The sequence below is a fragment of the Petromyzon marinus genome, chromosome 61 (genome assembly GCF_048934315.1).
Source record: "Petromyzon marinus isolate PM22_M1 ecotype Great Lakes invasive population chromosome 61, UKy_Petmar_22M1.pri1.0, whole genome shotgun sequence".
NCBI lineage: Eukaryota > Metazoa > Chordata > Hyperoartia > Petromyzontiformes > Petromyzontidae > Petromyzon > Petromyzon marinus.
The window spans coordinates 7,551,624-7,574,407 of record NC_133727.1 but is presented as its reverse complement, the minus strand read 5'-3'; the positions used below and the strand labels follow the sequence as shown (position 1 = coordinate 7,574,407).

Genomic DNA, 22,784 nt, shown 5'->3' with positions numbered 1-22,784 from the left:
ACCACCGCATGCCACGAGTGCGGGTGGAGACAAGACAAGCTGCGTCCCTGCAGGCCCACCGCATCGTGGTGGCCATCGATGGCTGGCTGCGACACTCCCGCTACCCGAACGTACGACTGCACCGTGACGCCCCGGACGCCGTGACACCTCACCCGTCTGTCCCGTGGTCGGCATCGTCGGGCTCATCCTTCTGTCACTTGACGCGCGGCCACGCGGCTCTCTATGCAATACAGCCGTCGAACCCAAAACACGAACGGTGACACGGTGAATTGGAAGTCAGGGTGGATGAAGTGGCACCACTTTGATTTTTTTTGTTTGAAAGCATGGCAAACTCACCTGTGATTCAACCTAGGTTATTAAGGTGTTGTAACTTGATAGTCTCAGCCCAGTCACCAATAACTGCACCAAAAACGATATTAAATTTGGTCGTGCACTTCGATTGTTTAATTTCCATCTCTGAGAAAACGACTGCGTTTGACTGCCATGTGATGAACATTACTTTGATTGGCAGAGTGGTTGGAAAAGCACTGCCCCCCTACAATTTGGACTGCATTTCACTTCAATGGATCTTAGAAGTAGCTCTGTTATGTCTGCTCCTGTGGGTTGTCCTTGACCACGAAGGGTGGTATAGATTGCTTGTCTTGTGTGATACCATTAACACAATGAGAAAAAAAATTGGTGAAAAGCTAAATATATTGTTAAGATGTATTATTTGGGTTGTATCTTTGTTTAAACAGATGCCGGTTAATATTCTACATCATGAACGTTAGGTACAAGGTTGGCATTGTGGTTGTGCTTTCATACCTATTTTCCACTGCACAACCGAGCGGCACCATGGCTGGCACGGTTTAGTAGGCTGCAGGTTGTTTATCCACTGCAAAGCGGATCCATGCCATGGACGGTCAATGCTTTGAACAAGTCTAGGCACGTGCAGATGATGCTGTGGTGCCACGTCCCCGTGGTGTACCGACTGCCGTCACACAACGTGTCGCTAGCCCCGCCCCTGGCCCTGCTCGGCCCCTGGATAGATTTGGATGCCTTGTGGGGCCAGCATATCACGGTTTGGTTCTGGTTCGACACGGCAAAAAGCCAGTGGGTGACCACAGACACCTCGAGAGCTCTGCACTGTCTGGGTTCCAATGTACCAGTGGAAAAGGGATACCGGTGACGATTGGCCACGTATGTGCATATGCATGTTGAACTTCTTCCGTACCATACGTAGATAACCGTGCTAATCGTCGGTGTGCTTGTGCAGGGCCATTTTGTGCGCTCTCTGGGCGAATGTGGGGATAAGGAGACGGAGACAGAGGTGCTGCTGCTGGAGCACGACGTGCCACACCAGCCCTTCAGCCAGGCCGTACTTGCATGCCTGCCCCCTCCCACGTTCAGCATCACAGCAGAGGTAGGCATGAGACGTGTGACGATATGTCAATTCATCGATTGAGTTCAATTCTTACGCCTGCGGTGTGTTGGTGTGTTTGATCGTGCATGTGAGAATCCTTTGCTTCAATGTTCTTTATTACAAGGCCCACGGGCCACTGGTGGCCCCTGGTGGCCTTTGATGTGGCCCATGACGTGTGGCCCCCGACGTATAGGCCCCCGACAATAGACAAATGTGAAAACACCCCCCATCATCATCATCGTGCTGTCAAACCTCAACAGTTTCAAGATGTTTGGCCTGCGTAGAATACCTTCTGGAGGGCCTCTCTGGAGCTCTCCCTCCAGTCGAGGTCCTTCCGCTGCACTGGCATGAACGAGAAGCCACGGGGCTCTACACCTTTACCGCAGACCGTATATAGAAAAGCCGTCGACCTGAAAGAAAGTCAATGGCTCGGACACATCATCGTAAGAAGAGAGGAAATTCACATCGGAGGAAGGAAGGCGACGGACTTATGGAAGCACCAGGGCGGAGACCCGAGAGGCAGGCCTCCGGAGATGCGGATCAAAGTGGTGAGCCAGGATGTGGAGGACTCTGCAGTAGCCGTGGAGATGGTCCAGTACAGAAATGAATGGAGCAAGAGGATTACAGACTTTTCTCCTATAACGCTGTACTTGCGTTCCTGAAGAACACCGAATTGTGGGAAAATCGCATAATAAATAATATAGGGTAAAGCACAGTCCGCGATAACACGTGAGATGCGTACGCAGGCTTAACAAAGACTTCGGGTACGTGAGTAGCATCTAGAAGCATCCAGAAGCATCCCGCCTTGTGTGATGCTACACCGAGGCAACCGTACAACCGCTTATTCTGCCTCGCACAACGCAGTTCTGTTCACTCGATCGCCTTTTATCCAATTCGCATCCATGTTATGAAAAAAATGTGTTCCCTAATGCATTCATCGCATTATATCTAATTCACGATATGAAAACACGCAGAGTTATAGGAGAACGGACTGTACTTTCAAAATATTCAGTCGCCTATTGAGAAGATAGAACGCCATTAGAATGAAGTTGGTTTACCCATGTATGGCTCACCCTGTGTTTTGTTTGTTGTAAGTCAGCGTTTTGTTGAACCTGGTGCTGTGTGTGTCTCGTACAAGGACCAGGCTGGCAGGGAGGACCTCCGTGCGTTGTCCATCTGCAGTGTGGATCGACCAGGCTGCACAGACATCGACGTTGCCCTACACTGCAAACCGCTCGACAATGGGAACACCGAGGTATTCATTTGGTGGTGGTAATCGTGGTCACGGTCGCGGTAATTCGTGCCTATTCCTTTCATGGTTTTGTCAATGCTAGCGGAGGTGACAAGGGGAGTTTAGTGGCACAATGATAAGTGCACTGCACATTCATCTTGTCAAGCTGGTTTAGTTCCAGTCATGGCTAACACCGGTACAGAGTGATATCTAAAAAAACTGCCCAAGTTCTCCCCTTCACCACCTGCATTGACCATCGTAATAAAGCAAGATCAAATGACAATCGCGACCCATTACGGCATGGAGAAGCCCTCATCCTGCAGTGGATTGACAAAGAGGTGGACAATATTCCTGTTATTAAGTTTCCAAACATTGTTGCCTTAGTGCCCGTATTCTTGGTCTCTGCTCGGCTCAGGACTGACTTCAACATGGCTCGGTTCTGGCTTGATCTGCTCCGTTGCCTCCAAAGACGTATGAGTGGCTTAGCTGTGCCTTGGCTCAGGCTCAGCTCAAGGAAATTCTGAGCGTGGATGGGAGCATTCAGAGATATACGAGGAGGCACAAGGGACACAGAGGCTCAGGACTGGAACCATGCTTAGAGGCAGCTCGGGTTTTAAGCGTTGCTTTGATGTGGCTTATTGAGAATTAGAATCAGAATATTTATACTGGAAGAATCCGATGAGCTATAAAGCTATTTTTCTTATGTCCAGTAGAGGCGGGTAAGAACGTTACAACAACAAACAGTACAAAAACATAATAGTAGTGCAAATACAAGAAAGATAAACAAATAACCCAAACACAAACAAATACAACGAAACCATCCCCATCCTACCATGCAAAGCCCACTGAGGTATTGATTTAATTTTGATTAGTGACCTGGCCACAAATGAATAGCTCAACAAAGTGGCCCATCATTTGGACATTTATAGCAGCCAAAATAATAGAAATAATCTCAATGCATGTTGCGCGAGAGCCAAGCCTGAGCCAAGCCATGGATAAGACCCCACTGGCCTAAGTGTTCACGTCACTGGCCGAATGCCTGGTTCACAATGAATGCACCAGGTAGTAATGGGTGTGCATTTCATTTCACATTATTGTGCTTTTGTTGGAGTGGCTATGGTGGAGGTTATGCATGCATGTGGAGTGAGCGACTTCCGACAGACGTCTAGTAGAAGGCGTCTTATTTATTAAAAGCACACAGGGCGATACACTTCGTAACGCGGCTACACCTAGGCTGTACAAACACGCAGCCCATCTCCGTCCTGCGTAGCTACGCTGGCTGGTTGACGAGCGTAGCGGTGGAGACAGAGCTGCTCTTGCAGAAGAACCAGCCACGCGGTCGAAGACGAAGAGATGACGACGGTAGCGACGCAACCAGGACCCAGACCCCACGCTAACAGCCCCGAAGTTCTGATTCGGTGCTCTTTATATCTGCCTGGAGTGGCCAAGCTCCACCTCTGGCCACGCCCCCTTTCTAGAACCTTCTAGGCCCTTCGGGATGGTTCCCGGAGCTTCTCGACTGACTCCGCCGTTGACCTTTACCCCAGATACGCCCCTTCATAATAAGGCATTATGTAATGCAGCTATAACCTTAATTACCCTTACAGGCCGGCAGGTATCACCCTGTCATTACACATCCATGCATGTGAGGGTGGTGACGGTGTATTAATGTGTGTTCTAGGTTGGGGTACACATCGCTGATGTGAGCTACTTTATCCGGCCGGGGAATGCCTTGGATGAGGAGGCATCTCTGCGTGGTACCACAGTTTACCTGTGTGAGAAGGTGAGATGTGGATTTCTTCTTGCCACAATATCAAGTGTTTTACGACCCGCCGATTTCATCTTTTCATTCTTAACTTCACGACATGATGTAAAATATTATGATGTAACGATCATCGCGGTAGCAGTTTCCCCACAACTGTAATTGTATTTGACATTTTCACCACATTTTTTTGCGTGCTTTCCAGTACTTCCCGTATGAATAACGATAACTTAAAAATGAATTAGAATTAAAAAATGTGCAACAACAATGCTAAATATCTCTCATGATGTTTTAAACGAGGTGATTTTTGCGGATTTCTTATCATATGATGTACCATGACATCATGAGCGGCAGGCTATCGACGCAGTGGTAACACTCGTGCCTTGCAGCAAGGAGACGCTGGGTTTGATTACTCAACTCTTGTGCCTTTTTGCTTGCAGTTTTGTTTGTTCTCTCCCCTGTTAGTGAATGGGTTTCCTCTGGATTCATCAGATTTCCTCTAAATAAAACCCATACAATCTTAACTGGCATTCACGAAAACATCCCCTTGCTGAACAGTTACCTGCAGGTGACTTAATCATGTGTGGGTTTGCTTGCAAAACACTCGTTGAGTTGGTGCATATGTATTTGCCAGATTGTGTTTATTGACAGAGAAGTGGTTGCGTTTATGTGTTTGTGCGCCTGCAGAGGAATGATATGGTGCCAGAGTTATTGAGCTCAAACCTGTGTTCCTTGAGATCCAACGTCGACTGGTGAGATGCACCAACAACTGTTAACTCGCGAGTGCGCACATTGCAACCCATACTCAGCAGCTAACGTGCGTTGTTGCCAGGTGCACATGTAATCCCATGATGCGTGGCACTGTTAAAGTGTCTTTGTACAGATCCACACAAGCATGTGTACATACATAAACAGCCAAACCAGGATGGCACAATGGTAACACGTGTCTCACAGCAAGAATGGCCTAGGATTGATGCCCGACTTGGTTGCCTTTCCATGTAGATTTTGTATGTTCTCCCCCTATTTAGCATGGGTTGACTCCAGGTTATCAGGTTTCCTCTCATCGCTAACATAAACGTGTTATTACTACTATGATCCTTAACCAAGGAAAGCCTCACTGAATCTCATAACTTCGGGAGGGTACTGCAAAGCTTTTGCAGTCGAACAATGGTTGCTACGTATATATTCCAGTTGAGTAATTTGTAACAACCCAAACCGGTATTTGGCCAAACATCCCGCTGCTGAAAGAATGACTCTACTACCAAAAACTTGGCAAGACCCTCCTGAAAAAGAGTCTCGAGACTTTGCGAGGCTTTCCTGAGTGAACACCCTGCACCACTCCAATGTCGACAAATCCGCCACTCGACGGTGAATGGCGACGGTGCATGTGCTGTGCGCGTGCAGGCTGGCGTTCTCGTGCATATGGGAGATGACTCCAAAGGCTGAGATCGTGAGCACACGTTTTACCAAGAGCATCATCAATTCCAAGGTGATTTCCCCCCCCCCCCCACAGACGTTCAGTTTTTGTAAAACTCTCGTTTGCTTTCACGTGTATTGTATCGGTGCCTTGCTATGTTAGTGCAGTTGAGGTTTCCGGATGGCTGAGAGGTCAGAGCGTTGAGCTTGCACCTCTGGGTTCACAAGTGTAGCGAGATGAACCGGGTTTACAAGTGGTAATATGTATGTTGAACTTCTTTTGCACCGTTTGTAGCCAACTGTGCTAATCTGAGGTGCGAGGTAGGACATGAAAGTAGTGAGTTGATGGTCTCTGTCCAGTCAACAATCACTGCACAAAACACAGGTTTTTTTTTTAGGTTAGATCGTGTAAATATGTAAATGTGTCATTAAACCCACCCCACCCGACACAGCCAACTAATAAGGGTTGTCACGTAAACAGAACATGCCAATTCGTCACGAGTACAGCACACCGGTGTGTTGTACCAGTGACGAATTGGCCACGTTCTGTTTATGTGACAACCCTTACTAGTCGGCTGTGGCGGGTGGTGGCGGGTTTAACGACACATTTATGTATTTACACCATCTAACCCAAACAACCTGTATTATGGATGATATTGGTCACGAAAGCCTACGTGTTAAACTCACTGCATGAAAGACCACCAAATTACATTGCACTAAATTTTGTTAAATTCCAGCTTTGAGAATTAAAAAAATATCAATTTTACTGTCTTTGGGTGAGCGTAACCCTCAGTGGTCATCGGGAGCCACGTAGACATCTGTTGAGTTCTGGCTTGGGCTTGGATCAGGCGTGGGCATTGTGTAATTGCGAGGACCCCATGGTTCACCCGTGGTGTGTTCATCGTATCCCCGCAGGCGTCTCTGACGTACGCAGAGGCTCAGCTAATGATGGACGACGCCGGGCGGAAGGACCCGGTCACCAGCAGCTTGCGTGGCCTCAACTCCCTGGCCAAGATCCTCAAGCAGAGGCGCATTCAAAACGGGTAACTCATTGTCAAGATCCTCATCCCCTCCACCGCCTCTGGCGCGCTGAGCAGTATTAATGGGTGCACCACATTTAGTCGATCGGCAGGTTGCCTGTGGCGCGGTAAAGTGTGGTTACTCCCGTGTTTTCTAAGACATCCGGCCAGCGTGGAAGAGTAGGCTAAAATACATTGAGAGGGACTGTAGAAGGGTGTATCTCTAGAGGGGCCCCCTCTTATGGGAGCCCCCTTCTTCCAGCAGTGGCTTGAGCAAGCAATTGCAAGGCTGCACCTGTAGCTTTTTTTGACCCCGTGATGCATGACGCTTGGGTGAATACCATGCACAAACAAGTGTTACAGGATTCATACTCTTTGTTTTTTTCAGTAAAGTCACGTATGTAAAACTATAAAATAAAATAACAACTAAATTAAATCACGACGTTTCGGGCGCAACACAAGCATCCTTCAGGTGGGACAACCACAGCCAGAAACAATTGCTGAAGTGGGCAAAAAATGGCTGTTGTAACAAGAGGCTATATAGGTAAGAAAGTGGGGGAGAGCAAAGGGGGAGAGATAGAGAGGGGGGTGTGGGATAGGGGAAGTGGGGTGCTGCTAGAGGGATTAAAGGGGCGAGCACGGCAACATGCCAGGGGGGGGGGGGAAGTGAGCGGGGCTGGGAGTGGGAGGCTGAAGAAGCTGGAGATGCGGAAATGAAGGCAACAATAAAGAAGTTAAGGTTTTACCTGGTTAATAACATCCTTCTAGATTGGAGTGTTACAGGCTGCTGCGGGGCTACATTGTGGCAATAGAGGACAATGCAGTGACATAAATTATTTTACTCTACTTAATGCTCCCATGTCTGTGCTCCCCCACCTTTGCCAACGCATACTGACCACCACGGTTAAGTACGGTAAAACCACCCCACGACCCGCATGACATGGGGTGGCCCTCATCCAGCAGTGGATTGACTTAACGAGCTGTGCATGTTCAACTCAAATATCTGAGTTTGTGAAGTGTCTTATATTAAGATTCTGTGTTGTTTTGGCTGGACATGATAATCGCTCATGTCCCTTCTCCACCCGTAGGGCATTGACTCTGGTATCCCCTGAGGTCCGATTCCACATGGACAGCGAAACCCACGACCCGATCGACCTGCAGACCAAGGAACTCAAGTGAGTCTCGTCAACAAGACACCTCCCATGACTGCAATCCGACTGTTGTGAAGATCTCTCTATCAGAATCAAAATATATATTTCTACTGGAAGAATCCGATGAGCTGTAAAGCTCTTTTTTCACAGATGTCCAGTTGGGGCAGGTCACAACGTTACAACAACAAACAATACAAGCACACGTTAGGATTGCAAAGTATTGGAAAGGTAAACAAATAACTTAAACAAATATACAAATAAAACTAAACTATTTTTATCTTACCAAGTAAAACCCTGACCACAAATGATAGCTGAACAAAGTGGCTTATCACGTGGGAAATTTATTATCAGCAAAATAATCTAAGATAAAGATTCTTGACCCTTGTGGTTGATGTGTTGTGGTGGCGGAAACTGGTGCGTGTACACAGGGAGACCAACTCGATGGTGGAGGAGTTCATGTTGCTCGCCAACATCTCCGTGGCGGAGCGCATCGTAGGCGAATTCCCCGAGTGTGCGCTGCTCCGACGCCATCCAGCGCCTCCGCCTTCCAACTACGACATCTTGGTGAAGGCGGCGAAATCAAAGGTAGAGTTAGAACCCCTTTTAACGACCACCCTTGTTAACTAATCGCTTAACAACGGGCCTCCATAGAGCTCAATGTGTAGGCTTAACCGACCATTTCTCTGTTAACGACGGGCTGTTGTAGGTACAGTAAATATGAATTAATGCCACGTAGAAGGGAAACAATAAAATAATAAAATAATAAAACGATCAAATTCTCACGACGTTTCGACTGCAACACAAGCAATCATCATCAGGTGTGAAAACCACAACAAGAAAATTTGAAAAAAAGTGCCAGTTATTTTTAACGTTAGCACCACGGAGAGAGATTTGACAGTTTGTTCAGATGGACGAGTCCATCTATGTTCGGAAAAGAGGAGGGGGGAGATGAAAAATAATAGATGCGTTCTGAAAGCCACCTTAAGCGTGATCAATCAATTAAGACCCGAAATGGTTTATCAAATCTATCTCCGTGGTGCTAACGTTAAAATAACTGCCACTTTTTCACATTTTCTTGTTGTGGTTTTCACACCTGATGATGATTGCTTGTGTTGCAGTCGAAACGTCGTGAGAATTTTATTGTTTTATATTTTTATTATTTTATTGTTTCCCTTCTACGTGAATTTACTGAAAGAACCAAGAATATGAATCCCTGCAGTCACGAAAGCTTTAAACCAAAATGAATTAATGCATTTATTAACAGTGTTTATTTTAATATGATGTGGTTATAATGTTAGTATCTTTATGTATTAATATCCATTGTTTAAATATTATAAAGTACGTTTTTTGGGTGAACAAGGGAAACTTTCGATGCTATCGGAACGAATTAAGCTTTTAACACATATTTCCTATACTCGCTTAATGACCAAATCCTTTAATGCTCGGGTTCGTGGAACCAATTACCGTCTTTAAGAGGGGTTCTACTGTCTCTAGATTTCTGTTAACCTTCCTTCAATATCATCCTCCTCGCAAGGAATTCAGAGGTCGCCGGGTGGCTCACATTTTTGTTTGAGGTCTTTTGGTTTAACCGGGTGAGAACTCAAGAGACCATAATAGTCTCATTTGCAAGGGTCACCTGGGTCACCCTATGACCCAGAGATTACAGCTGGGACCCTGGCTTCAAAATCCAGCAACCGCATTGAACATACTGTGTTATCAAGTGTAGGGAGTTGAAGGACTCGGCTCGTTTCCCAGCTACTCCACTGCTCAAAATGGGTGGGAATGTGCTACCCCCTACTGTGAAGCAGAGGTGTCTTGAAACGATGTCAGTATTGGCCTGAGCGAGCAATTGCAGGGCTGCACCTTTTACCTTTATCTTGAGATGTAGCCGTATAGTTTCCACTCGCCCTTAGAGGCAGAACAACTCAAAAGGTGTGACGAACCACAGACAACGCTGGAAGGCAGCCAGGCACTGTGCCAGATGTAGATTAATCCACTTGCTGTACTGCCTTCTCCTGGCTAGCCAGGTTATGGAAACCTGAATGCCTACAGGAAGTGCGCTGAATAACGTTTTCTTTCCAATACACCACAACCCTTGCTGCTTCCCCAGCACTGAACTACAAGCCACGTGCGGGATAGTCACCTCACAAACGCCGGTGTGCCTGATTTTTTTGCGCAGAACATTGAGATCCAGGTGGACTCGGCTAAGGCGTTGGCCGAGTCCCTGGACCAGGCGGCGGTGCCGGGAGCGCCACCATACCTCAACACTCTGCTGCGTATCCCGGCCACACGCTGCATGATGCAGGCCATCTACTTCTGCTCCGGCATGGAGCCCGACACCCACCTCTACGGGCTCGCCACCGCCATCTACACCCACTTCACGTCGCCCATTCGACGGTGACGTGCTCTGGCGTCAGGCACACGCGTGAAATCGACCTTCGCGATTATTGAGGAGACTATGTTGTTGTCTTGATGTGGTCTGGGACTGTGCTGCCTTTCCCAAGTTTTGGAATTTATTTATTAATTGATGTACTTATGCAATGTTAACTTGTCATTATGGCACACCTCCGATTAGCACGATTGGCTACGTACGGTGTGAATGAAGTTCAACATACAACTTGTATATCTTTTTTCTATTATTTACTTTTAGTGATTTGTTTACCTTTCCTATTCTTAGCACTCCTATCATCTACCTACTGGACATCTGTCAAAAAGAGCTTTTATCGCGAATCGGATTTCTCCAGGATAAAGATTCAGATTTTGACTTATTTTTCTAAAAGGTCCTATAAACGGGAAGTTTGGCCAATTCCTTAAATGGTTGTTTGGCTTGTGTTGGAGAAAAACTAGAGGATCCGGAGAACACCAACGCCTACAAGGAGGGTGACAGTGTTCCACGTGCAGAATCAAGAATCCATTGCCGTGTTGCAGCGGCGGCCAAAAGTGAATTGCAGTTCTGCCATGGATCGCTAACGATTTTGTCGTGGATCTTAAATAAGAACACAGATTTGAGCAGGCAGCAATTTGCGTTACATCTGATGACAAATAAAAAATCCTCAACAAAGAATTAAATTCATACATTAACAAAGATAATTTCCACAAGCAGATGGTGCTAGAACGTGGTATGTCCAGAGTACAGTATTCTATCACAGCGTTAAATCCATCTGAGTCATTGTTTGCGTAGCTTTCTGGTGGATCGTGAAACCCGCTGAGATCCACCAGAATGAATCGCGTTGCTTGGTGGATTAATACCGCTGCTCCGTTGGCATCTCGTGGCCATACCGCAGCCTGTATCTACTGTAAATTTAATCTTCATATTAAATAGAGGCTACAACAAATGTGAATATTGTTGTTGTTGTCTCCCTGTACTGTTACAGATACTCGGATGTGATTGTGCACCGGCTGCTGGCCGTGTGCGTGGGCGCCGACCCCACGTACCCGGCGCTCACCGACAAGCAGAAGCAGCAACAGCTCTGCAACAACCTCAACTACCGCCACAAGATGGCGCAGTACGCCCAACGCTCGTCTGTAGCTTTCCACACGCAGGTGGGAGGCGGAAGTGTGGGCCACGTGGAGCTTGCACGGCGTGTGCTTAGGCACCTGATAATGCGTCCATTCGTCTCTTGAAAACCATTTTTAAGGTCACGAAAGCAGGCATCGTATTGTGCGTGTAGTAAGAATCAATTGTTTTCTATTCGCACGCTTACGTGTGGTGGTGCCGTGGCTGTACTGGTTGGCTACACTTGACATTGCTTTTCAGCATTCTTCTGTGTTTGCTAAAAAACCTGGTCACTTGGCACATTTGCCCATGATGTGACAACTTTATTTGATTGGCTCTGTCAGGTGATGGAGGATTATAGTCAATACAATTGACATTGTACCTTCACGATTGAACTCAAAATAATCCCCATGACATGATGCCAATAGCACAACTGGAATAAATTAGCGGGGGGATGCAGAAAAATACCTTAAATTTTGTTAAATAATTATGGGCTTGGTAAGTGATGCGCATGTGTCTGCTCTTGGCCACGTAGCGGTGATTAACGGCTGTTGTTGTTGTGGTCTTAGTTGTTCTTCAAGAGCAAGGGAGTGGTGAGCGAAGAGGGCTTCGTGCTGTTTGTGCGCAAGAACGCCGTGGTGGTGCTCATTCCCAAGTACGGCTTGGAGGGGACGGTTTTCTTTGACTCCAAAGATCTCAAGCTCAACGTTACCTTCGACGAGGAGGTAGGGCATGTGTTCACTTAACCGGGAGGCATTGGCATTTCCCGAACGGCTGAATTCTGCATTTAAACCCAGGACTGGCTTAATGCACTGGGACCCAAGCCCCCTGACCATCTCTCTACGATTAGGTTTCTATCAGACACACAGACACTTGGTTTAAGGTGGAAGAACGCAGTGAGATACGAAGCTCCGTTTTTTTGCCATTTGACAGTGTGGACTATTACAGAGGAAGTTACACCGGTGGATACATTAGAGCCGGATGGCTCACAGGGCTATACCAAAATAAACTGAAACTGAATTAAATGATGTAAATGCGTTTCAAATATAAAACGGTCACAATTAAATATGCTTTGGAAATAACTGCCATGACGGAGCCCGTATTGTCACGGAGAGGACATCACATTAAAAATACAGTAAAATCCCTCAGATCCGGAAGAATTATAGAGAAAATCTAATGCTTTCTCTTAACAATGAGAAACTCGAAGGGCAGAAAAGTACTTGTAGAATAAAAACAAATGAGGGAAATAGTAGTTGATGCAAAAAGTGATCTCTAGATGGCAAAAAGCACGTTTGTGACCAGTGGATCTGGTCCTTTCCAGCATGCCTTGCATGCCGCATTACATTGTCACTCTGCGTGGATAATGCACACAGCCTAATTTGGACCAGAAGCTCAAAAGGATCAACATTTCCAGCCATATTTTAGGTATGTTCTTAACTGCAATTGTACACTCCATATAACCTAAGGGGGGTTGCATCTACTCCTTAATGATGGCCAAATAAGGCTTTAAAATTCCTTGGCTGGCCCGCACATCACGATCCCTCGGTTGGTTTGGTCATTGCAGCCATCGGCTTCTCATGCGAATGCAATACCCAAGCGGTATTGCATTCGCTGTGTGTTGTGGAGGTTTGCGTTTCAAACTCGGTGGCCACTCCGGTTAATACTGTGGTGTGTATTAAGCGTAAAATATTTACAGGCTATCCGCTTTAACAGTGGACGTTAAAAGATCCTGTAACGTTATTCGTGTGCCAGCATCATGGTCCAAGGTTGGCAAATTACATGCAAATTACTTATTTGGGGAGCACATATCAATTGTTCGCCTCCTTTTACAAAGACGTAGCAGTGACCTTGAATGCAAACGTTTTGAGAATCAGTGAGGCTTTTCTGAGTAACCCATTTAATAGTATGAATAATAACGTTGGGTTTACGTCAATCCGTGCTTGTGTGCAGGGCACTTGGCAGAGAGCAGTCAGCGGTAGTGTAGCGTTAGCGCTCTGCGCACGATCCCGACGACTTGGGTTCGATTCCTTCGCACGGTCAACACCAGTGATGATTATCTGAACCGGTCCTGGGCCTCCCCTAGGTTGACTCGGAACTCAATTGAATGCCTGGTGCGGTGTGTAAACATCGCCACTGGGGAGACAAAGGCGGCCGGGCATGGCGCCGGCGACCCACCTCCTTGTGTGCCGTGCCGGCCTTCATCTGTGCTCCTCGCCAACAGCACTTGCCCCAACAGTCTGTTAAGGCTACATTGGAGATATGTCTTTGTGTTTTGTGTAGGGCCCCACGCTGTGCGTGGAGGGCATCGCGCTGAACATGTTCGACCGCGTGTGCGTGCGCGTGTCGCTCGCTGGATTCGTCCAACCTGCAGCACCAGCGGATCCGCATGCACCTCGTCTGCCCGGAGGTACTCACCGTGCGGCGCGATGCACAACCTCGGAATACCACCGATTTGTATTGTGACCATGCTGCTGTTGCTGCTTGCTGCGCCAGCAGTAGTGCACAAAAAACAAACGCTCGCCGCATCGGAACGTCAGCGGGCCGAAAATTAATGACACAAGCCACAGCATAGCGCTTGTTGCCATGCAACCCAAACTGTGGGACCGTATAGTAAACCCATAGAGACACAGAGATACATAGGAGATGCAGAGAGACCCATTATTATTCCTAGAGATTCATAGAGACTCATACAGATACATAGCAGTGCATTAAAAAGAAGCTACTGTACGATTGTGGCCATGCAACCCAAACTATGGACCACATTTTACACCACTGTCTGTTGTCCTATACCTCCTGTAACTGGCAAATTGGATATAACGCGATGATGAATGTATGAAGGAACGCATTTTTTGTATTACGCGGATCCGAACTGGATTTAACTCGGTTGAATGAATGGAACTACGTCGCACGAGTAGGAATAAGTGGTTGTAACGGCTGCCTCGGCGTAGCATCACACAAGGCGGGATGCTGCTGGATGCTTCTAGATGCAACCCACGTTCCTTAGTCTTTGTTCAGCCTGTGTTACGCATCTCACGCGTTATTGCGGACTGCGCTTTACCCCATATAATATATTATTTATTATATCACGATTTTTCCAAAATGCGGTGTTCTTGAGGTACGCAACTACCGTATTATAGAACAGACTGTATATCCAAAGACTATGGGACACTATCCCTACCTATATCAGTTGTGACTGTCCGTGTGTTTAAATCCAGCTTGAAAACGTCGTTATTAATTGGCTTTTCCTGGATTCTGATTGGTTATTACTGTGAGGGGAATCATTATGATTAGCTTTGATTGCATTTTGCATGCTGTGTAAAGTGTCAGTATCACTGTCATTATTGTTATTATCGGCTTTTACTTTATTTCTATTGGCTTGTGTCTATACTTGAGTAGTTTTTTAATGTCCAGTGCTTTTTTGAGATATTTCGATATGCAAGGTGCTATATAAAATAGATTTTTATTATGGCCCTAGTTCATTGCACAAGAAGGGCCATTATCTGAAACGTGACCTATTTAAATGATCGTTAGGGGCAGTTGTTGATGAATGCGAGTTCTCAAGATACCAAGCTAAGTCAGGGTGTGGGAGCCTTGGTAGATATCAGATTTCTTAACAAAACTCCATGAGTCTGTTCTGCATGGGTTTCCTCCGGGTTCTCTGGTTTCCTCCCATATCTAAAAATAAGCATGCGTTGAAACTGGTATTAAGGTAGTTTACGTATCGCCATGGGCGGCAGGGTGGCACATTGGTAAACCCTTGCATCTTGCAGCAAGAAAACTGGGTTTGATTCCCAACTAGAGTGCGTTACTGCGTGGAGTTGTCATCTTCTCTCCCCCTGTTCCTCAAAAGTCTTCAGACTTGGCGAAGTTTTTCAGTGTAAATAAGTGTAATAATAACGTATCACTTGTGTTGGAAATACTCGCATGTGTGTGTGTGAGAGCATTGGTGTAGTGGTTAGCACGCTGCGCTATGAACCCGGCAACCCAATTCCCACTCACCGCCAACACCAATGAGGATTATCTGAACTGCTGTTTTGCCTACCCAAGGTCAACTCTTTCTTAAATGAGTACCTGGTGCAGTGTGTAAATATCAGCACTGGGGAGAGGTGTTGGCCACTTACCCCCTCGTGGGCCATGCCGCCTAACAGCAGCACAGTCTGTTAAAGGCTTATTTGGGTGACTATCTTTGTTGTACGTTTGTGCCATTTGTGTATCCGCTGTCACAGATTCCAGGCTACAACCCTGCGGAGTCCACCCCATGGGGCTCGCCTTCTCCCCGGCCTAAGAAACCCAGACAGCGCTAGTGTATCGTGGATGCGGTGTCAACAAGATGTCGGAGGAGGTGCATGAGTGGGCACACACTCTGGGTTTTACATCTGCAGAGTTAATTAAGTGTACATTGTGCTCGCAAGCAGAGGTGAACAATTGAAAAAAAAAGCAGTGGCGGTTATGAGAAATGCTACCCTGAAGTAACAGACTGTTTGCACTCTGAACTTGCAATCCAGAGGTCACCGGTTCTTCGTTCTCCTGTCGCAGCGGTTCGAATGGAAGCGCAATTTTTTTTTAAATTTAGAATTTTTACCTTGCCAACCAGTACAATCAGCCAATGAAGGTGTATACGCGTCAAGATGTATGAAAGGTTTAGGATATCTTATGCCCCACTTCTTTGCCAGCCAAGACACTGACCCCCTTGTGATGAAGGTGATTTCACAAAAATATTGGTTACTGAATCGGTGGTGTTTATTGACTAACGCAGCAGTGTCCAACCCACAAAGCACTGTGATCCATTCTGGTATATCTCAACATGTTCCGTGATCTACCAGCAATATATGACCAACAGTTACCCGGATGGAATTAACCGACTAATAGAACACTGTAGACATGCCAAGTGCTAGTGCGATCTATTGGTTTAAAATATATATTATTAATCCATTAATTCTTAGTCGGGGATTTTATTTTGCCATCTGCTATAACAAGAATTGCTTTATATTAGAGGTGTTTATTCCTATTTGTCCCGAGATCCACAATCAAAATCTTTTGCGATCATCCACCCATGGATCGCGATTCACATATCGGCTACCACTGATCTAACAGTTGAAAACCAGTTTAACACGTAGGCTTTTGCGACCAATATCCATAACACGGGTTTTTTGGGTTAGATCGCGTAATAAATATTTAAATGTGTCGGTAAACCCGCCACCACCCGACACAGCCAATTCGAAAGGTTTGTCACATTAACAGAACGTGCCAATTCGTTACTAGTAACATCACACCGGTGTCTTGGAGAGCAAAGCCACAACATTTACAATCTGAGTACAATGTTTCACCAGTAATTACAACCAGCTTCATCAGGCGACAGCCAGATTCGTGGAGAATCCTCGTTCCTTAATGCGCATGCATAATGTGTGTTGATTAACATATAAATAACCCAATCGGAAATGGATACCCATAGTCATATGCATTCATTGATTCCCCTCCCAATTCGCGAAAGAAGTGCTCACAAGTGATGGCTGTCGCCTGATGAAGCTAGTTAGTGCTGGCGAAATGTTGTACTTAGATTGTAAATGGTGTGGCTTTGCTCTCCAACACACTGGTGGACTGTACTAGTAACGAATTGACATGTTCTGTTTACGTGACAAACCTTACTAATTGGCTGTCGGGTGGTGGTGGGTTTAACAACACATTTATATATTTAAACGATCTAACCCATAAAACGTGTATTATAGTTGAAAACCTACAATTGTGCCAGGTTTGGCCTGTCGGAGTGGGCCATTAGGGTGGCCACTCGGAGGGCAAAGCTCTGGGGAATCCGAGCAAGAGCTTCGAAGTATGATTGTGCACGGTGACACCCGCAGGGGTCTCGTGATGGATGGCAAATGGAAGATTTTTTATCGCGAGAGGATTCCCTGCAAGGGATGTTAGGTTACTTATTCTTGTGAGGATGCCATTTACTGTATGAAGGGGCAGCGGTCAGCTGCATAGAACAGAGTATAAAATTCCCCGAGCTGTTGCTGTTTAAATCGTCGGTTTAACGGAGAATTTCACCTCAGGTTTTTTTTACACAGCTGCCCCACCCATCATCGGACTCTGTGCAATCACACAAGGAATGTTTTTGGAAAAAATGTCGGTGTCAGAAAATTTTAAGGTTTAATCGTTTACAAATGTGCATTTCGTTACAGCTTCTCTTGTCCTTTAGACGTGCAAAGATAATTTCTGACAAAATATTGACACGTTTTCAAATTGTTTCGTAAATGGTTATAACTTTGCTCACGTATATACAGTACTTGGGCAATAATTCTAAGCTCCTGGAGTAGTGGTAAAGATTTAAGCGAGTTGATGTCTTTGCGACTTTGTGTAAATGTGTTTAACATTTTCTAGCTGAATCGTATATTTACAAGCATGTACACGAGTTATATGCGTTCATATACAAAATTAGACCGATTTATTTTCCATGCATCTTCTGTTATTTTGGTTACTTTAAGTTACGTTTTCCACTGCTGGATGAACATCTCGCCACGTGATGTTGGATGTCAGGTTTAGTTTGACCATACTTCACCATGCTGGTCACTTGGATGATAATAATGTCCACTTGCAATGCACCACCGCGCAGTATTCACTCGCCTTCGAATCGAGTCCTGCACCGCCGTTTCACATGCAAATGTGATTCTCAATCCCTGGGCCAACTTGCTCCTGATTAGCATGCGATTTGCCACATTTCGATCTCGGAGGTGATTAAATGCGACGGCTTCCAGGCTTGTTGAGCCGCTCGGAGCCCAATTAACGAAAGTTGTTGCCAAAGCAAAAGCGTGAGCTCGAATGTTTGTCCGTGTTCTTTTCAAACCACCAGTCGAACGCCGGCCTCTGCCCACTCCGACCGTGCGGAGGCCCTGGCCGTCGGGGAGGCCCTCATGGTGCCTCACGGCAAACGTGGGGCCCGGGTGGGCGCGTCGACGGTTGATCGCGTACAGGCGGTGCAACTCCCACAAATGAAACATCACACCTTGCTGATCTCGTGTCCAGGAGCATAAACGATCATCACGCAAACTCCGGTCATCCTCGCAGCAGCAGCAGCTCTTGGCCATCGAACAAAGACGATCACCGCTTTCTTCCGATATTAGAAGCTACGAGCTATGAACGACTCGGAGGTTCGAGCAACCACAGCCGAGTGGGAAGGCAGCAGCAGCCCAGGCGGTGAGCCAGCTCCAAAATCCCCCAAGCACTGAAGTTCTCGATGTAGTACATTGAAAAACACGACGGTAAGTGAAACAACGTAAATCGAAACCAATTTTGCCATTCACTTGAGGGGCCGTCCATAAATGACGTCACGCAATTTTTGACCTCTCGTCACTCGGCGTCACAAAAAGTCAGACCCCCCCCCCCTCAAATATGACGTCACAAAGCTCTGCCCCCCCCCCCCAAAACCATATTTTCATTTTGAAAATAAAACATGCTTCAACTATTGTCATTGTAGTGCGTGGCGCTGCACTGATGTTGTAGGAGTGTTATAACAATTAGTGTTACAACAATTCTATACTTTTAAAAGTTGCGCATTTTGATGTGACGTCACATTTCTCAAACCTCCCCCTCGTCACACATCGTCACAAATGCCTGACACCCCCCCCCCCCCGCCGAGGTGTTCATTCTGTGGTGAAGGGATGAGGAAACGGAAGAGGGAAAAGCATCCAGCGTCGCCGCACGCAGGCAACGTGTTTATCACAGTGGTCAAAATATAAAAATACATATATATGTAGTGGGTTCCACGGAGACTGGAGACGTCTTTAGAGGCAACACGGTTTATTTGTAACTATGAACAGAACTCCCCTTAACTCCCACTATCTAGGGAGGTACAGCCTCTGGGCTAGCGTGCCCTCGCACTGATCAAACCTGGCTCTCAGCCCTCTGGCTATCTGTGCCCTAGGGGAGGCTAACTGATCCGACCCAGCCAAGGTGCGGGTCCTGACCACTGGTCCGAGCTCGGCCCGGCCCTTACAAGGATGTCGGGTCCCAGGGTCCTAGCTAGGCTGGTCTTCTGTTCTTCGTCTTCGGAGCACTGCCCCGAGCTGTCCCAGAGGTGCCCCTTTAATACACCTCTCGGGGGCTCTCCGCCCCCGGTACCGCCCCCTCTCTAGAACCTTCCAGGGGGCTCTGGAAGAACCCCCCAACCCCTCACCTGGGGCCTGGCTCTCTCTGTCCTTCCCCAGCTCAGGGTGGCACCCCCTATGGGCTTGTGCCCGCAACTATGCGAGAGAGGTTGTGGACAAGAGTCTGCTCTGCGGGAAGCAAGCATTGCCATACGAATGAGATGAGCTCGCGTTCGATGCGGGCAGTCTTGAGGACGACCGTCGACAGGCACGCGTGGAGGCACGCCGTGGTCACAGCGCAGCGCCGACTCGTGTAGGTGGTGATGGCCCAGTTGTAGAGAGGAATGCCGGAGCTTCGAGCAGATGTAGCCGAATGTAGGAGAGAGCATCTTGAGGAGAGTTGCCCTAGGAAGCTCCAAAGTAGAAAACCAGCTTTCCAAGGCCCCCTATAAAGTGCCTGAGGTCAGGTAGAAAAATAAGAAAACTATCAAAGAGGAAAGCGAGTGGTTATGTTGGGTCGAAAAAGGTAATGTTCTAATGTAGGGGTTGGAGCGGTCATTGCTGCTTACTCGGCCATGACGTCACTGCAACTCGTTTGATTAACACTTTTAAAATAAAAAATGACGACGCGTACTGAACATATTATTCCGAATCGGTTTTACCACCACTACTACCATGACACAGTGGCAAGGCTGGCACATCGCAGTGCAGCTGCTCGGCTGAATCATATGAATAAATATAATCAAATCTAGAAATATCCTTTATGTACCCAGGAGAGCCACATTGAGTCTCGAGACTCATTATTAGCTCCGTGCTGCATTAAGATGTTTGGACAATTTCAAGCATCAGGGTTCGGCACGTAGGAGGAAACCGGAGAAACGCGCAGATGTTGTGAAGCTGGCTTGGTGGTAGAAGTCAGTCCAGAACATTTGGCCCCACACCTATCACTGCAACGAATCAGTGTTCTACGGGGGCATTCTAAGCGAGGACTGATTGTATTAAAATCTACTTTGATCTACGAATCGTAATGTATCAATAATGTTAACGTGTAACATGCCCCACGGTTTTTCTTAATCTGGAAGGAGAGAACAACGGATGATCTGTGTGCTGATGATGTTGGTGATGATCTCGTAATGGCTGTTCACTTCGAGGAGTGGGAGAGTCTGATGGTGAACCTGGATCGTGCCAATAAGAGGTAGGGCCTTACCATTTGCCCTACCAAATAAACCAAAGCAGTACCTACCTTGATATTTTGTATGTCTTCAAGTACTCCACCCCCTCAACTCCGCATGATAGGTAGTTGTGGAAAGAGTGGAGGTATTCCCATATCTGGGCAGTTGTTTATGACCAGCTCCGATTTCAGAGCGGAGGTCTTACTCTGAATTAGTTCAGTGGCATATCCTTTTTTTCAGCTGCTTAGCGCTGTATAAAAGTTACATGGCCTATCACTTCATACAAAGCTCTGGTTCTTTTCTGCCAAACTTGTCCTCTCCCTCCCAGCTATAACCTCCCGAAAACAACATGTGACCTTTGTTTTGGCGTGACAAACACCAGTGAAAGCAAAACACCGAAAGTGTAATGACTACACGTAATGCAAGAATCTCAGTTGTATTTCTCAATGGGTATTGAATATGAAGTCCCAGGAGTGGTGAAGGTGCATCAGCCTGCAGACGCACAGGTGGCAGCGGTGGATTGGCCTGCAGACGTTGGGGTGGTGGTGGATTGGCATGCAGACGCTGGGGTGGTGGCGGTAGATCGGCCTGCAGACGCAGGGGTGTCAGTGGTGGATCGGCCTGCAGATGTAGGGGTAGCGGCAGTGGATCTTCCAGCAGTAGCCGACCAGTGAAGTTCTCGAATACATTTACGCAATTTGCCGAACCTGGTGGCTTTGGCACAGGCGGTGGTGGTGGTGGATCTCCCAGCAAAAGTTGGGGAGGCAGTGGTGCATCTGCCAGCATGAGCTGAGTTGGGATGACAGCGTTGGATCTCCCGGCAGCAGCCGGGGTGGTGGTGGCGGTGTTGGAGATGCCAGCAGCAGCCGGGGTGGCAGCGCTGAATCTGCCAACATCAAGCGCCATAGCGGTGGGGGTGAATAATATGCTAGAAGCAGTCGGGGTGGGGGTGTCGATGCATCTCCCAACAGCATCCCTGGTGGTGGCGGCTGAACTGCATGTGGCTGCCAGGATGGCGTTGGAGGCAGTAGTGGTGTTGGTGGAGACCGTGGCCGTGGCTTTCTCCAGCTCCTTGAGCTATCGACGCATCATTTCCAACTGCAGATGGCGCTCCACATTCTCCCGTTTGTATACTTGAGTGCAGGGAAACATTCGACAGTTTGATCAACATTAGCCCCTACACGAGCCTTCTAATCATCGCAACTCTTCAAACTATATCGCTTAAATAATGTACATCATTTCAGTCACAACAAAAATTACATATAACACATCGGGGCTGTGAATATTACGGCTTCATATTACCAATATCTTGCCTGTCCAGAGAAGCCCATGAATTAACGTTGTACATACAAACTCATAGACTCAGAGGCCCATAGACTGAGTCACAAATAGCAGTGGATAGGGCCCGGAACGGTGTGGTGGTAGTGAAAATATGAACCCAACTGCGTCCTTTTCAATGGAACCAGGGACCCAAGTGTCATCATAGGCTTTCCCTCGCAATCGAGGATTGCCTTCCAGAGAAAATTTGGATTTTCTGTGGGTCCAAAGATGGCTGAAGAGACCAATCTGGGATCGACAGATTCTGCTGCAACTCTGGCACATGTGTCCAGAAATAGTGGTGGGTGGAACTGCATTAGTAAGTCGGGCTGCAGGCTGTTGTTTCTGCCATTCCCACTTTTTCTGTTTCTGCTGTTAAGTTTTAAAATGTTTGGCTTCTTGAAATAGACTCTGCCTCCATCTGAGGTGATCCTGGGAAAGATACTCCCTTGAGTTAGTGTCGATGGAGCACTTCTTAATGTTGGACTTGAGGACATCCTTGAAGCACTTTCTCTGACGAACTACATTCTCCCACTTTTGGTTAATCAAGTTTGACAGTTTTTCATTGAGGCATTGGCGGAAGAGGTCTTGCTTAATGGAGTCCTATAAAGCTTCAATGTTAATCTTCTGTAGACATCTCTTCCGATGAAGCCGTCACTTGGGAGCCAGTTTTATGAGCATGGTTGAGCAGATGAGTCGATGATCAGTCCAGCCACCAGCAGCTACTAGAACAGCCT

At 47.0% G+C, this 22,784-nt stretch overlaps 1 pseudogene; it reads left to right on the top strand.

The window, feature by feature from the left end:
- Positions 1-22,784, top strand: part of LOC142906022 (exosome complex exonuclease RRP44-like) — an 84,105-nt pseudogene that overhangs the window by 4,518 nt on the left and 56,803 nt on the right.